The sequence below is a fragment of the Coptis chinensis genome, chromosome 5 (genome assembly GCF_015680905.1).
Source record: "Coptis chinensis isolate HL-2020 chromosome 5, ASM1568090v1, whole genome shotgun sequence".
Lineage (NCBI taxonomy): Eukaryota > Viridiplantae > Streptophyta > Magnoliopsida > Ranunculales > Ranunculaceae > Coptis > Coptis chinensis.
In genome coordinates, this window is record NC_141460.1 from 12882918 (window position 1) to 12897269 (window position 14352).

Sequence of the window (14352 nt, forward strand, 5' to 3'; positions counted from 1 at the left end):
AAAAGGTGGAACGATACCTACTCATCCTTTACTTATTGAGGGATAATGAGGTTTTGATACGCTTCTATTTTGTTCAACGATTATACACCATCTACATACACAAAAAGAGAAGCTTGTCAAATGGCGCCGCTGCCGGTTGAAGTTGTTTATGTTTAACGTTTTCTTTGAAGATTAGAATTTTGGATCTTGAGGTAATTTTAGCCGCATCATCGATCCTTTTAAGAAAGAAAGAAGCTTGAAGGACATCTCGAAGACAAGATCTACCATCCAGGTTAGTCGAATTTTCATTCTTTTTATTTTTCTTAGTATAGTTGCATCATAGTTTAGTTTTATTACTTTCTTAGTATAGTTGCATTGTAGTTTAGTTTTATTGCTTTCTAGTATAATTGCATTTAGGACCTTTTCAACAATTGAAGTTGTAAGCCAACACAGCGAAACATCAAACTCTAGTGTTTCTTATTTGAATCTTGACAAACGGACTATCGTCTGTGGGTAGTGGTACTTAAGCAATCCAAGTGATTCACCATAACCCTAGAAGAGACAGCTTTAGACAACGGGCGAGATACTAGCTCCAAAGCCCAACAAAGTTGAAGGAAAGTAGTTTTACATTTTAGTATAACTTAGAATAATTGCATACTATTCAAGCATAGTAGGATAGTTTTTCGTTATTTTCGCATAGCATTTTCTAGTGTATGCCCTGTCGTCGAGTAAGAACACAACAGTGGACAAGGTTTAACAACCGACTCACAAGAATACTAGACGAGATTGATACAATGGTCGCACGATATGATGGAGGTGCTGTGGACACCAATAATCCTGAAACTATCCCACCCATGCAAGCACAACAGAGGAAGAAGCTGAGTGATTTCTATTCACCAATCATTGGAGACCCACCCAGCAGTATTGTTTTTCCAGAGACATAAGCTAACCAATTTGAACTTAGAGCATTAGTAATCTCTATGCTTCCAAAGTTTAATGGTTCAGACAATGTTCAGCCTTATGTTCGAGGACTTTCTACTATGGACAAGCAGATGATACAATCAATGCATCAAGGTAAGTTTACATCATTGGATGGAGCGGAAGCCTACAACTTTCTCAAGAATTTAGCTGAAGACACTCAACAATGGAGTACTAGCAACGAGGACATAGCTAGAGTGGTGGGGCTGCCGAAGCAATTTGGCAACCAAATTCAAGAAGGCCCAAATCAAGCGATGATATCAATTATGGCAAGCCTATCAACAGGACTTGAAACTCTGAACAAGAAGTTTGATCAGTTCTTTATGAATCTTCCAAAAGCAAACAATTTCCAAGCTAAACCTCAGCCATCCAAGCCTTATTATGCAATTTGTGAGCTATGTTCTGATGAAGGCCACACCACTGAAGAGTGTTCGTACTATCTGGATACTAATGCAGAGGCATGTAGTATCAACTCTTTAGGAAGAAATTACCAGTTCAATCAGGGACAGAATTATTGGAAGCCACAAAATACTAATCGAGGAATTTTCCTCTAGATTCCAAAATCACCAAATCGGTTCGTATAACCAATTATCAATTCCAAAACCACCAAGAACCATACGTAAATCAACAACCATACCGTAACCAACAATACCAAGCCAACACAAACAGAGAGTTAGTACCGATCTTATGAGTGGATATATTGCCCCTATGCCTCGGCCGAAAGCAAAGCGGTTATCCCACATCCGGAAGAAGCTATCACCACCATTGTCAATGAGTGAAACGGACAAATCAAAGAACCCGTTGGAGAGTAACTTTAGTGTCATTCAAGGCCGATAGGGCAAATCGCCGCCACCTTGACGGAAAGATCGAAAAGGAGCATTACAGCAAGCCACCGGAGCCAAATCCAGAAAGGGAAGAGGTGTCCCGCAGTGGATAACTTGGAGATTACCTACCGAATGACCAAGTTAATGCTGTCACCACTCTGAGGTCAGGCAAGAAAGTTGATAACAAGATTGTCTATTGATAAGAGCCCAAAACTGTAGTTTTAACCCCTTAACAATCGTACTTTTAGACCAATTATGTGAATAATAAGTAAGAGTTAATACTGATTACGTGTTTTTATGCATTTTAGGCTTCAAAGTCTATTATGTGCAGAAATGTGCCACTTTAGCAAGATAAAGGAGCAAAGGTTGGTTGCTAAGGAGTTCTATGAATAAAGGACAAGATTCAAGGAGACAAAGCCTTTGTAAAGCCCGGTCAAAAGCTGAAAAGTCAACATAGGCAGAAACAGTGCACAAGTCAGCAGAATTTCGGAAGACCATATCTTTGGACTCAGACCTCAGAATTGGACCTACCTTATGTCAAAACGGCCGTCTCGGAAAGAGCTTTCCAATGGTCCAAGCCTTGACCTAATCAGAGGAGCAGAAGTGGACGAAAAGTCTATTGATGCCAAATCTAGCTGAAGAGCCCTTTTCGGACTGAAAGAATTGGGTTTTGGGCCCGATTTTCTGGCCCAAAACATGGCTCCATGCCCATGCACGATTTTTGGATCTGAAAGTATAAAAACAAAAGCTTGACTCATTGTAAGATATAGATAGTTAGGTTAGAAAATAAAAAGTAGCTTAGAATAGAAAGTAGCCATTAGAATAGCTTCTAGATCTAGTTTTAATTGTTTTTAATTAAGTTTAGTTTCATTTTCATTCCTTGTTTTAGATTAAACCTTTAAAATATTATTATTAATTTGATTAGATTAATAAAATAGTTTATTATTATTCAATTCGTTTTCTGTCATTACATTTATAGATCTAGTTCAAATTATTGTTGATATCATTTCTTAATTATTAATTAGATTTTAATTATTGTTTAATTTAGATTAGTAAATTTCAATTCTTTATAGTATGTTTAGTTTTAATTTAATCAGAAATGATTGTGTAATGATTCTCGGCTAAACCTCCATTAGAGGGGGTTGAGAAGCCTTTATGAAAGCTTGATTTGTGTTAGCGTAGGATAGTCGTAATTTCTATTCCACTCTAGAAATGATTAGTTCACCATGAGAATGGGTTTAATGGTTCACATGCTAGTTATGAATTGGTAGAAATGCCATGTGTAATTAGGGATTAGGAAGAACCAATTGTTATGTGTAGCAGTTCAATTCGGATTAGGACGATTCGTCGTTAGCAAGTTAAGTTGAGTTAAGGTGGAATCAATCCCCCCTAATTCTTTATCATAGAATCAACGCAAAGATTTCAGAAGTTAATTAGTCGATCTTGTGGGTAGTCAGATCGTAGTTTATAATTCGTAAATCTCTCATTAGACTTTAGTTAATATTATTTATACTTAGAGAACATTATTATGTGAAAGAACTAGGAGTGGAACGAACTTCCTACTCCACTATATCTGTTCAATAGATAGAGAGTAGAAAACTTTGATAAATTAGGCACGTAATCTATACTAGTTTTACTTACGTTTTGAGTTTCATCGTTCATTTCGTAGGTAAACTAGTATTTTTACGTTTATCATCTATGAACCAGGAAAAGATTCTGCAGAGCTTAAGGAAACTTATGTCCCCACCATCCTACCAAGTTCTAACACTCCAGATATATCTAGTGTTATGCCACCTGTTGAAGAAACTGTTGCAAAAGAAGTTGAAGGAACTACTGTGGACGTAAGTAAGAAGAAGCCATCACGAGTAACTCCACCTGTCACTCCACTATTTGTTACCAAGCCAACCGAAGCCGAAAGAAGAGAACCAATATTGAAAATCCACAAAGATCAAGTTTCCTTCAAACTAGTGAATACCGTGGAAGGATGACCAGTACAAGGAGATTTTCGATGTATTTAAGAATTTGCATATTAATATCCCATTTTTGACCGCCATCAAGCAAGTTCTCTCGTATGCCAAGTTTGTGAAAGATCTAGTGAAAAAGAAGACCAACATTCCGAAAAAAGCTTTTATCGCTCAAAGATGTTCATCGTACCTACAAAATCTAGCGGTTGTAAAACTGAAAGATCCTGGAAGTCCAACTGTTACATGCAGAATTGGAGATTCTTTGGAGGAGCAAGCTTTATTAGATTTGGGTGCTAGTGTGAATCTTCTACCATATTTCGCTTTACGAAAGTTAGGCTTTGAAGGATCTAAAACCCGACCGATGTTACTTTATTAGCAAGGCGAGATAGATCGATGAAGGTACCTAGAGGAATCATTGAAGACGCCATAGTCAAAATCGAAGATTTCTATTATTCGATTGATTTCATAGTACTTGACACGTAATCTACATCCGGTAAAGGCAGACCATTCTTAGCCACCGCAAATGCACTCATCAACCGGCCGAAATGGTAATATGACATTATCCTTTGGTTATGAGAGTCGAGACCAATGTTTTCCATATGTTACAAGAACCACGAGATGATGTGTTTGTGAACGAGGTATGTATGATTGAAGCGTTAGCACAAGATTATTTGACTCATTCATATCCTCACCGACGAAGTTATTGAAAGCTCGACCGCACTCGATCGGTGGAGGAACTTAGTGTCGAGGCAATCAATGCGATTTTGGATTCATCACCTATCATGGATGAGAACAAGTTCGTGAGAAAAGTTTGAATCGCCTATGCCTAATGGACCACTAAAGAGCTTAAGAAGGAGTCCCTAAGCTAGAATTGAAGCCTTTGCCGTCTACACTCAAGTATGTTTTCTTGGGAGATTTGGGAATCTACCCAGTAGTCATTGCATCAGATTTGACTGAGGAGCATGAATCCAGGTTAGTAACACTTTTAAAGGAACACAAGTCAGCTATAGGTTGGACAATTGATGATATCAAGGGGATCAGCCCTATGATAGTTCAACATAGGATTCATTTGGAAGAGGATTCCCAGACTTCTAAGCAACCACAGAGGAGGCTTAATCCAAAGATGAAGGAAGTAGTTCGAGAAGAGGTCGTCAAACTCCTTGACGCCGGCATTATCTACCCTGTTTCTAATAGTCAATGGGTTAGTCCAGTTCAAGTTGTGCCGAAGAAGTCTGGAACCACAATGATCGAGAACGAGAACAATGAGTTGATTCCAACCAGGATTCAGACTGGATAGAGAGTTTGCATCGACATACTGAGAAAAGCCAATAGCGATCAAGGAAAGACCATTTTCCATTGCTATTCATCGATCAGATGTTAGAAAGATTAGCTGGACAAGCTTACTACTGCTTTCTTGATGGTTACTCAGGATATTTTCAAATCCATATTCACCTTGAGGACCAAGAGAAGATCACATTCACATGTCCGTTCGGAATATTCCCTTACTGTCGTATGCCTTTCGGTCTATGCAATGCACCGGCCACTTTTTAGCGTTGCATGATGAGTACTTTTGACGACATGGTGGAGAAATACATGGAAGTTTTTATGGATGATATTTTAGTTTTTGGATCATCTTTTGAAGATTGCCTACACCATCTCTCCTTAGTACTTAAACGTTGTTGCGATACCAACTTAGTTCTGAACTGGGAAAAGTGTCACTTCATGGTAAAGAAAGGGATAGTCTTTGGGTCACCAAGTTTCAAAGGAAGGAATTCTAGTAGATCGAAATTAAGATTGATATTATAAAGGATCTACCCAAACCAAGAACTGCCAAAGATATATCGTGCCTTCCTAGGTCACGGGGATTCTACCGTCGATTTATCAAGGATTTCAGCAGAATTGCAAGACCGCTGTCACATCTGTTAGGGAAAGATATTATCTTTGATTTTGATACATCATGTGTTGAAGCTTTTATGAAGTTAAAGGAAGCACTCACTTCAGTACCAATCATTCGTGCTCCCGACTGGAGCCAGCCATTTGAGATAATGTGTGATGCATCTGATTATGCTATAGGAGCCGTTCTAGGACAAAGAGACAAGAAAGTGCCGTACGCAATCTATTATGCTAGCAAGACTCTAAGTAAAGCTCAGATTAATTATTCTACCACTGAGAAGGAACTCTTAGTCATCGTCTATTCTCTTGACAAATTTTGACAATATCTGATAGGTTCAAAGGTGATTGTTTATACTGACCATGCTGCCTTCCATCATTTACTCGCTAAGCAGGATGCCAAGCCTAGGTTGATCCGATGGATACTACTTTTACAAGAATTTGATTTGGAGATACGTGATAAGAAAGGAACAGAGAATGTCGTTGCTGATCACCTTTCTAGATTGTTAGTGGAGAATACGGAAGACAGCTTACAAATCGTGAGACTTTTCCTGATGAACAATTGTTCAAGATATCGGTACCATGGTATGGCCACATCGCAAATTATCTTGTGACCGACAAGGTACCATCGCATTGGAGCAAGCAGGAAAAAGATTTATTCTACTCAAAGGCCAGATATTATTTTTGGGATGATCCATACTTATTCAAGAAGTGTTCGGATCAGATTATTAGAAGATGCATCCCAGAATCGAAACAGGAATCCATTTTATCATTCTGTCATGATCAGCCTTGCGGAGGACACTTTGGCCCGCAATATACTGTAGACAAGGTATTACAAGCTGGATTCTATTGGCCTACTCTTTTTAAAGATGCAAATGTTTATTGCAAAGCATGTCCGAGATGCTAATTTTTGGGTAAGACCTCGAAAAGGTTCGAGTGGCCTCAACAACCGATCCTTATCTCAGAAATCTTTGATGTATGGGGTATAGATTTCATGGGACCATTTCTGCCTTCTTTTGGTCACACCTACATTCTACTGGCTGTGGACTATGTTTCAAAGTTAATTGAAGCAGCTCCTACAAAGACCGCCGATCATAAAGTCGTCGTGGACTTTCTGAAGAAGAACATTCTACCAAGATTTGGAACACCGAGAGGCATCATCAGTGATAACGGTTCTCACTTCTGTAACCGTGTATTTGGGAATCTTATGGCAAAGTATGGAGTAATTCACAAGCTAGCTTTACCATATCATCCTCAGACTAATGGTCAAGTAGAAGTTTCGAATAGGGAAATCAAGAGTATTCTGGAGAAGACAGTTAATCCTTCTAGGAAAGACTGGTCTCTTAGACTCCAAGATGCACTATGGGCATACTAAACATCATTCAAAACACCCATAGGGATGTCGCCCTATCGCTTGGTGTATGGAAAGGCGTGTCATCTACCTGTTAAGTTAGAACATAAAGCCTACTGGGCAGTGAAAGAGATGAATTTCAGCCTAGATCAAGTAGGAGAAAGGAGGAAGCTTCAGATCAGTGAATTAGAGGAATTGAGAAGTGATGCTTATGATAAGTCAAGGATTTACAAGGATAAGACTAAAGCATTACATGACGTAAGAATTCGAAGAGAGAATTTGAACCCTCGACGTAGGTTCCGGGTCTACAACTCTCGTCTAGAAATTTTCCCTAGAAAGTTGAGATCTAGATGGACGGGACCGTTTATAGTAAGACATGTCACACCTTTTGGAGCTATTGAAGTAGAAGACATAAAGAGAAGGACTCGTTTCAAAGTTAACGCTCATCGACTGAAGTCTTTTCGAGTTACCCACCGGGGCGTGGAGGCCGTTTTTCTCAAGGATCCGGTTTATCAGACCACTGTTGAAGCGGAAAATTGGGGTAAGTTACCTACACACCTTAAAGATTACATTCTATGTCTTGTTGAACCTGTTACTCTGTTTAGTTTAAGTTTTTTGCATGAGGAAGCCAAAGCCGTCGTAAGCTTGACTCCTTAGGATCTCATTAGTATAGGTGCCACCGATAGCCGGGCCCTCAGATTTTCATAACTTTATCCTTTACTGAGAGGAGTTGCAAGTGCCGGAGTTAAAGTCTCATAACTCTAGTAGACCGAGTATAAAATGTCTACAAGAAGTAAGCATATTGTTGAGAGATCAGTTTTGAGGTGGGAATACTAGTCTTGAGGATCTGACTATAAAAGACTCAAAAGTCTTGAGAATCTGACTTTAAAGGACTCACATTATATCTTGACGATCTGACTATAAAAGACTCAAAAAGTCTTGAGAATCGACTTTAAAGGACTCACATTATGTCTTGGGGATCGACATAAAAGAACTTAATAAAAAAGAAAAAAAAAATTGTTTATATGGGTTTGGGTCGAATCAGTTCACATTTCAGCACAACTCATTCTCTTCCCCACACCACCTCAAAACCCTAAACTAGAATAGCTACCACCACCACCACCCATTGCCGGAAATCAGTTGAGGAATCATCCCCTAAGAATTCCAAACCTCACCACTCAATTGTGTATCTGGGACACATCAATTTTACCTACCCCTTGCGTCCAGACGCAACCAAACCAAATTTTTTGATTTTTTGCATTTTGGCACCACCACTTCATCCCATTTTCATATATATCGTTCACAAAACAGCATAAGCTACCCACCATTGCCATTTTCCAAAGATACCATCAAATTTCACACCCCGCCAAAATCAAAATTTTGAACTTGACCTGTGTGTCTGGGACGCATAAGATTGCACTGCGATTTGCGTCTAGACGCATCAGCTCGACCAGTGAATAGTAATTATATTTTTACCGTTTTAGTTGTCGTTGTTCGTTTTCGTTTGTTTGATTATTATGGAAGCCTTAAAAGAGATACATCCGGAGTTGAAGTTTGGGAATTTTTTCGAGCAAGAGGGTCTCTCGACACACTTTGGAAATGCCATATCGACGCTGAGTTGGGATGTGTTTTTGTATGACGAGAACGACTCGTATGATGAGGGTCTGGTTAGATAGTTTTTCGGTGCTATAGACCATTTCATACCAGAGACGAGTGAGCTTGTGTTGAAATTTGAGATAGACGAGTTTAAGTTGACGAGGGAGATGCTCCAGGAGTTCACCCAGATTCCAATGTACGAGGGGATGAGACACCAGCTTCGGAGGATTGAAGGATTACCATGGACGTCTTAGCCCACATGCGAGGGGTTAATCAAGCAGGGCGACGTTAATACCATGTCTCTCGAAGAACCGCCAGCTAGCATACAGATGGCTTTGTAACAACGTAGTAGGCACGGGTGAGTGAGAACACTTTATACCAGCTTGGTCTACACTTGCTTTGGATGTTGATAACTAGGGGCGTTATAATCAGATGTGTAGATTTATTCTTAGAAGGTCAGGAATATGAAGAGAAAGAAGGTGGAGCATTCTAAGATAGCTCCGGTCATAGCCACAAAGATCATGGAAGGCTTAGGATTTAGATCACCGCTTTCGGATGAGACTCGAGAGCTATGATCCTAAGAGTATTTTGGCTACGAGGACCGTGGGAGAATGGAGCTTCGAGTACTTAGATGTGCGGGGACAACAGGCGTGCCACAGAGTCGCACCACACCCCCTACCGAAAGTATGATTTTGGAAACATAGCACCCTATCAAGCTATAGAGGATCAGAACATGAGGGCTGCTATGATACATATGTAGAGGGGGATGCAGGCATTGTTGAACATCAAAGGACTACCGAAGCAAAGACCACCCATAGACTTTCGGGACTGACGAGGTCAGTAGATACCCTAGCTGGTAGTGTTGACGAGATTAAAGAGCGGGTAGTCAGGCTGGAGAGTCGACCGAGAGGCGGATGAGCAGATAGAGGACATCGTAACGTCAAAGGCCGCCACGAGTAGTTTTGAGCACTGTTTGCTTAGTAGGATTAGTTACTTTAATAATCCTGTATTTGTTTTGTTTCTTGAACTAATTATATTTGATTTTCTCTATTTTGTGAGCTTAACCTTTATATGACAGAGAAAGATCAAAATATTGATATTCGGCATCAATGGTAATATCCTACTTTTTTCTCATCCATTTCATTTACTTCTTTATACATTGAGGTCAATGCATGCATAATGTAGGGGAGGGTGTACTTGAGAAATGAATTTCGAAAATTAGTTTTCAAAAACAAAAATATTTTTGTTTCTATATCAGTAGCATGAGAAAAATGAATTTTAATGATGAGTATGGGATATATATTCTATACTGCTTAGTGTTGAGTTTGATAGATAGTTAATATTATTGGTTTCATTACTGCTTAGACTATTTATTTTGCTCGGACATAGTTCTTGTTGATAGAATTCTTTATCAAGGCACCACCATAATACTTGGTCAGTTTTGTGTACTTTTGATAGAAGAGAGATTTAAACCCCAAGTAAACTGGAAGTAGAATTTTTTTTGACTTAGCCCGTGAGACTTGAGCTTTATACCCATTCTTTGGAGAGTTCTTACGAAAAATCCGAGTCTTAGTGACTCAACATCTTTCAGTTCTTTATGTCATTGTAATATAGTCTCATTATTTGTTGATTTGGTTAATCACGAAGTGACATCAACTGGGGAGATAGCCATTAGGTCTTGTAGTCTATTTGAAACAGAGTATCATATTGAGAAGTCAAGTAGTGAACCTATTCAGCCTTTATCCCACCTAGTAGGACTATCATGTTAAACCTTTTTGAGCATTACAATAAGCCATTTTCTTTCATAAAACCCTTTACCCTTTACCCAACTCCAGACAAGAACTATAGCCAAAATCTTTATCAGCCATACCCATATGTTTTTGAGAATACGAGGGGCAAAAAAGAGGAAGAAATAGCACAAAAGGAAGATTACAAGGAAATACCAGAGAGATACAATGAAGACCATCATTCTGTTCTAAGTGAAAGAAGCTAGTGGAAAACAAGCATATCCAGTACTAATCAAGGATATACCACTGAGTCTTTAAAAAAAAAAAAAAAAAAAGTTGAACAGAATGGATGGAAAAGCTAAGACAAAGGAAGAATTTTCTCTGCAATACAGAATTTGAAGAAATCTTCCAAAGAATAAAGCAAAACCCTTAGTGTTTTTCAGAAACAACCTTAGAATCCTTTTTACCTTTCATAAACCAATACCCAAGCCAAGTTACAACCCATGACTTATCACTACAGTATGGTATAACGTCTAGAATAGGTGAGAGGATGCTAAAGTGAAGGACCCGACACTTCATATGTGATTGACATTCTTTCCATGAGACTACTTTTATTTAGAAGTCTGTTTTTCAAGGTAGTATGTGGGATGTTCGTATGCATTATTCTTTTCCCCACATACATGAGGTAAAATAGTAGACCATCTTCTGAGAGATTTTTTTTTGAGAGTATGACCGGTGAGGATTGAAAGTTGAGATTATCTACCTATGGTAAACTAGGGATTCCGTTTCTTGGATAGGAGAGTATAGAAGATTGACTAAGTACACACATAAGCCTTGATTAAGAATTTTGTTAATTTTTACTATCTTCCATCATAATTTATGAGTCTTTGCAGCAATGTAGTTAGCAATGGAGACTGTCTGTTTGAGTAAGCACTAAGTGGGTAAGGAATTTCTCTCTCTGAAAAATACTATCATTCTTGAACATGTTATTGATTATTTTGTGTGTATATCACCTGGAAACCCTCACGAGACTATAACTTGTCCTTTTTGGGGAACTTAAAGGTTTAAAGCCTTGTTGCATATGGTAAATGCAATCGCGATGCCTGCAAAAATCAGTTAGGATTTTATTTTTTGTTATTAGGATGTGATTTTGATCACTTATCTATTTTTTTTTATCTTATTTGCTAAGAGACTAGCAAAAGGCTAGTTTGGAGTTGTGATAAGTACTCAAAAAGTGCTATTTAACCCTCGATTATACCTCTTGTTTAGCCATCTTAGTGGACTAATAGTGTTTATAAGTTGTGTTTTAAGATTCTACAGGTGAAAAAAGAGAGTTTTGTAGAATATTAGAGAAAAAGGGGTAAAACGGAGCAATTCGGAGCATTAAAGATCACATGGGAGGCCCGTGGACAATCATGGAGAAGGCCAAGGAATTGGAGCTATTAAAGATGCGACTTGGACCTATTTTAAAGCCTATTTGGAAGCCCAAGGCCAAAGGATTTGTTGCTTGGACCAAAGCCCGCAAAAGAGGATAGAAGGATAGAGCAGAAGAGACAAAATCAGCTAATGCGTCTGGGACGCATGGACCGAGTGTCTAGACGCATTGATTGCATCTGAGACGCATGAATAGTGTGTCCAGACGCATGGATCGACACTGTAGCCAATTTATTCTCAGTTTTGGAGACAAAGTTGGACTCTGAAAGAAGTCTATTTGTATTAGGAAACAAATGACGGTTTGGAATGCTTCTAGAGCTCATTGTAATCTCTATAAATAGAGGGCCTAAGTGCCTCATGTAATTTTCCAATTCACTTATATTCTTGTCTCTAGAACTTGAGGCAGATAGAGATTAATAATAAAAGATCAGTTTTAACTAGCTGAGTCTTAATAAATTAGTCTTTCTAGTCTTATGTTCTTCGACTCTTCTTCTTCTCGTTCTTCGTGTTCTTCCTTCTTTATGAAAGGCTAATCTTCTCCTTCAAGGGAGGAGATGAAGCCAGTGCTTAAGGTTTAATGATTCTTCTGGTTTATGGTGTTCTTCAATCAGGTTAGTTCTTTATGTTTTTAGTTATTAGTTCCATTGCCCACACTAGGGGATGGAAGTATAGAATAAGGTTTATGTTTAGCAATATTAATATCATGCTAGTGTTCTTTACTTTTCTTCTAGTAATATAGTTCTTTAGAGTTAGGGAAGTATTCTTTGTGTTGCCTTAGAAGGGGTAGCTCAGGGAGTGGCTGCCTAGGGGAAGTATTCTTTGTGTTTGCCTTAAGTGGTGATTCATTGAATGGCCGCCCTATTAGGAAGTACTCCTTGATGTTGCTCTCGGTAATACATTGAATGGCTGCCCGAGCTTACATAAAAAGAAAGAAGATATTCATACCATAAACATAGGAACAACCTTAAGTAGAGTTAATTGTTAATGATGTTTTGTCCAAAAGGGCATCGACACTCGCTCTATTGCCTAATTGTAGTATACTAGTAAGAACAAGCATGAAGCAGAAGGTCATAGATGAAAAGTATTGGTGGATTCTAATCTCTTGAATTCCCTCTCTTATAAATTCTCAATAGTTTAGTTAATTTAGTTTAGTTTAGCATTAGAATCTAAAATCTCTACAATCATAGTTTTTAATCCCTTAAACCCCCTTTCTAGTCCTGTCCTTCACATAACATACACTTAAAAGTGGAACGATACCCTATTCATCCTTTACTTATTAAGGGATAATTAGGTTTTGATACGCTTTTATTTTGTTCAACGACCATACACCATCTACATACACAAAAAGGAAGCATTGTTATTAACCACTGAAAACAATTTTTTCTAGTCCTTGTTAGACCAACCAACCCAACCTTTCATACTTCGGGGTGGCTTTGCAACTGCTTTGTTCCACCTCCAGATGACACTTGAATAGTATATATTGTAATACAGTGTTACTTACACCCTACAACCATGTCAATCAGTCAATGTATGGTCCCACTTTTCTTGTGCCAAAAGAAACAAGGTCGATTTGAATCGACAACTCTTTCTCAATATGTTAATATTTAGTCCCACATGAATGAGCTACTTGGATGGGAAGAGAATGCAAAGTTATAACAAACAGACTTATCTGGACAGGGTTAATGGGTGATCGAGAAGGCACATGGCCTAGGTTAGTGACCTCCATTGCACTTAGGAGGGGGTGCTCACCTAAGGTATCTCCAAGTGGGATAATCTACGTCACAATTTGTTGTAGTGGTACGTGTTCGTGTCGTGTAGCCCTTGCCCCCTACCAATTCAAAGATCCAATCTTCTCTGAGCTATTGTTTTTATTTTCTAATTGAAGCAAATTATTGGTAAAGCATGACTATTTTCTAGCAATTGTACAAAATTAAAGCCGGTATCTGGTGCTGAGATGGAAAAGTGTTTCCTAGTTGTAATGTAAAATCTATCTAATTGATTAATTTTTACGGGTGCCAATGTAAAGTTTCTTTAGAGCAATGCTCTAATGGTCACTAAGGTCACTAACTTATGAGCAGTACAAGATTATTTGTTCAAACGTTTCATCACATTATGATTGTTTGCAGTTGGGTTTAATTTTGGTTGGGTTTAATTTTGCTACTGTGAGTCTGTGACTTGATTCTCAGGTTTGAAAAATGTAATATTGCAATATTAGCAGTATCTTCTTACATTTCTTCTAGAAGAACTAGAATGTTGTTGATACATAGTTATTTGATTCACTTATTTTGTCGCAGATTACTTCTTGTTTCTCTTCCAATTATCGACCGTCAAGCTGCAACATATGAATTGCCTATTGATAAAAGTGATTTTACGTATTCTAACTATCTATGCATAAACACAAATAATCATAATACGTAAATACGTGTTTATATCAATATTCCTACTCTCAATAACGAAGTAATATATTAGAGTCAGGATTCGTTCCACTCTTAAACCTTCAAGACTTAAATAGAATTCAACTACTCGACACAAGGAACAATGGTGAACAATGAGAGTAGTGTGTGATGTGAAATTTCTAATATCATTATACTATCATTTCTATATGAAAT

At 38.2% G+C, this 14352-nt stretch overlaps 1 non-coding gene across 1 annotated transcript; it reads left to right on the forward strand.

The window, feature by feature from the left end:
• Window positions 1-13404: 13404 nt before the first annotated feature.
• LOC147496740 (U1 spliceosomal RNA) lies at window positions 13405-13566 on the forward strand. Its single transcript, XR_015197211.1, has one exon. It is a non-coding gene; the product is annotated as a U1 spliceosomal RNA (small nuclear RNA).
• Window positions 13567-14352: the final 786 nt, after the last annotated feature.